Here is a 3,642-nt window from a genome sequence, read left to right on the forward strand (position 1 = left end):
GCAACCTTGTCTATCCCACCATGGTCGTCGCCCACGAAGGACTTGCCTCACTAGCGGTAGATCTTCACGAAGTAGGCGATCTCCTTGCCCTTACAAACTCCTTGGTTCAACTCCGCAATCTTTGTCGGGGGCTCCCAAGTGACACCTAGCCAATCTAGGAGACACCACTCTCCAAGAAGTAACAAATGGTGCGTTGATGATGAACTCCTTGCTCTTGTGCTTCAAATGATAGTCTCCCCAACACTCAACTCTCTCTCATAGGATTTGGATCTGGTGGAAAGAGGGTTTGAGTGGAAAGCAACTTGGGGAAGGCTAGAGATCAAGATTCATATGGTAGGAATGGAATATCTTGGCCTCAACACATGAGTAGGTAGTTCTCTCTCAGAAATAGGATGCTGGAAGTGTAGGTTCAGTCTGATGGCTCTCTCCATGAATGAAGAGGAGGTGGAGGGGTATATATAGCCTCCACACAAAATCTAACCGTTACACACAATCTACCAAACTCGGTGGGACCGAATCGTTAAACTCGGTCAGACCGATTTAGCAAATAATGTGACCGTTAGGGTTTTCGGTGGGACCGGAATGCAACTCGGTGGGACCGATTCGGTTAGGGTTAGGGCATAACGTAATCTCAGTAAGACCGATTACACAAACTTGGTGGGACCGATTTTGGTAATAAGCTTTCCAGAGAGTTGGCAAACTCGGTTTAACCGATTATCAAACTCGGTGGGGCCGATTTTGATAATAAGTTAACCAGAGAGTTTGCATTGTAATCTCGGTAGTACCGATTGCTCAAACTCGGTGAGACCGATTTTGATAATGGACATACACAGAGAGATTACAATCCCATCTCGGTGAGACCGAGATCCCTATCGGTGAGACCGATTTGCCTAGGGTTTGTGGCAGTGGCTAATACATCCAAACTCGGTGGCACCGGATAGAAAGAATCAGTGGGGCCGAGTTTGACTTTAGGTTTAGGACATATGTGTGGAAGTGGGAAAGTAGTTGAGGGTATTTGGAGCATATCACTAAGCACTTTGAAGCAAGAGGCTCATTAAGCAACACCTCATTCCTCCTTGATAGTATTGGCTTTTCCTATAGACTCAATGTGATCTTGGATCACTAAAATGTAAAATGAAGAGTCTTGAGCTTGAAGCTTGAGCCAATCCTTTGTCCTTAGCATCTTGAAGGAGTTCCCACATCATTTAGTCCATGCCACTCCATTGTTGAACTTATCTGAAACATAATAGATAAAAGTGTTAGTCCAACAAGAGATATGTTGTCATTAATTACCAAAACCACCTAGGGAGCACTTGTGCTTTCAACCTCTTCCGCAAGCAAAACATGATCAACACCGGAACTCTATGGGTGTTTGATTCATCACAATGTAACTAGATTATTGACTCTAGTGCAAGTGGGAGAATGTTGGAAATATGCCCTAGAGGCAATAATAAAATGGTTATTATTATATTTCCTTGTTCATGATAGTTGTCTATTGTTCATGCTATAATTGTATTGATCGGAAACCGTAATACATGTGTGAGTACATAGACCATAACATGTCCCTAGTGAGCCTCTAGTTGAATTGCTCGTTGATCAACAGATGGTCATGGTTTCCTGACTATGGACATTGGATGTCATTGATAACGGGATCACATCATTAGGAGAATGATGTGATGGACAAGACCCAATCCTATGCACAACACAAGATCGTGTAGTTCGTTTGCTAAAGCTTTTCTAATGTCAAGTATCGGTTCCTTAGACCATGAGATTGTGTAACTCCCGGATACCGTAGGAGTGCTTTGGATGTACCAAACGTCACAACGTAACTGGGTGACTATAAAGGTGCACTACAGGTATCTCAGAAAGTGTGTGTTGGGTTGGCACGAATCGAGACTGGGATTTGTCACTCCGTATGACAGAGAGGTATCTCTGTGCCCACTCGGTAATGCATCATCATAATGAGATCAATGTGACTAAGTGGTTAGTCACGGGATCATGCATTATGTAACGAGTAAAGTGACTTGCCTGTAACGAGATTGAACGAGGTATTGGGATACCGACGATCGAATCTCGGGCAAGTAACGTACCGATTGATAAAGGGAATTGTTTACGGGATTGCTTGAATCCTTGACATCGTGGTTCATCCGATGAGATCATCGTGGAACATGTGGGAGCCAACATGGGTATCCAGATCCCGTTGTTGGTTATTGGCCGGAGAGCTGTCTTGGTCATGTCTACATGCCTCCCGAACCCGTAGGGTCTACACACTTAAGGTTCGATGACGCTAGGGTTATTAGGAAGACTTGTAAGTGATTACCGAATGTTGTTCGGAGTCCCGGATGAGATCCCGGACGTCACGGGGAGTTCTGGAATGGTCCGGAGGTGAAGATTTATATATGGGAAGTTGTCATACGGTCACCGAAAAAGTTCGGGGGCATACCGGTATTGTATCGAGAACACCAGAGGGGTTCCGGGGGTCCACCGGGAGGGGCCACCTCTCTCGGAGGGCCTCATGGGCCGTAGTGGGAAGGGAACCAGCTCTTGGAGGGCTGGGCGCATCCCCCCCTTGGGCCTATGCGCCTAGGGTTGGGGGGACCCTAAAGGGGGCGTCCCCCTTGCTTGGGGGGCAAGCCCCCTCCCCTTGGCCGCCTCCCCCCTCTAGATCTCATCTAGAGGGGGGCCGACCCCCTCCCCCCTCCTCCTATAAATAGAGGGGCGAGGGGAGGGCTGCAGCACCACATCCAAGGCGCAACCCCTCCCCTCCCCAACACCTCTCCTCCTCCGTAAGAGCTTGCCGAAGCCCTGCCGGAGTACTGCCTCTCCATCACCACCATGCCGTCGTGCTGCTGTTGGATCCCTCTTCCTCAACCTCTCCTTCCCCCTTGCTGGATCAAGAAGGAGGAGACGTCTCCGCTCCGTACGTGTGTTGAACGCGGAGGTGCCGTCCGTTCGGCGCTAGGATCATCGGTGATTTGGATCACGACGAGTACGACTCCATCAACCCCATTCTCTTGAACGCTTCCACTCGCGATCTACAAGGATATGTAGAATCCTCTCTCTCTCTTGTTGCTAGATGACTCCATAGATTGATCTTGTTGATGCGTAGAAAATTTTAAATTTCTGCTATGATCCCCAATATAGTTTTGATCAACGGTAGTACCGATCTATTTTTACGGATGTTCGTCGATCCGTTCCTGCCTGTTCTTGCGAGTTTTGTTCTGTGCGGTACTACTGCTCCTCCTAGAGCGGTACTACCGCTTGCTCGTGCGAGAACCGCCTCATGCGGTACTACTGCTCCTTTGGAGAGGTACTACCGCCCGGTGCGCGGAATTAAAATTTTACTTCCGCTCCAGGCGCGGTACTACCGTGCCAAGACGGCATAGTACTACCGTGGCTAGAGCGGATGTAAAATTGTACGTCTGCATCCTGCCCCGGTACTACCGTTGAGTTAAAAATTCCTCTGTTTTGTCCAACCCAATCTCATTTTTACCTGTTTTGTTTGGTTTTGGCCTTGGTCTTTGCATTAATCTTCTCGCTCTTCTCGTGTGTTTGGTTTTGTGTGTCTTAGGTGGTGGCTCTGGTTCCAATGCAAGGCTCTCAAATTCCAGTCGTGACACAAGCTCCAAGCGTCTCCGCAAC

Source organism: Triticum aestivum, chromosome 4B, assembly GCF_018294505.1.
Source record: "Triticum aestivum cultivar Chinese Spring chromosome 4B, IWGSC CS RefSeq v2.1, whole genome shotgun sequence".
Taxonomy (NCBI): domain Eukaryota; kingdom Viridiplantae; phylum Streptophyta; class Magnoliopsida; order Poales; family Poaceae; genus Triticum; species Triticum aestivum.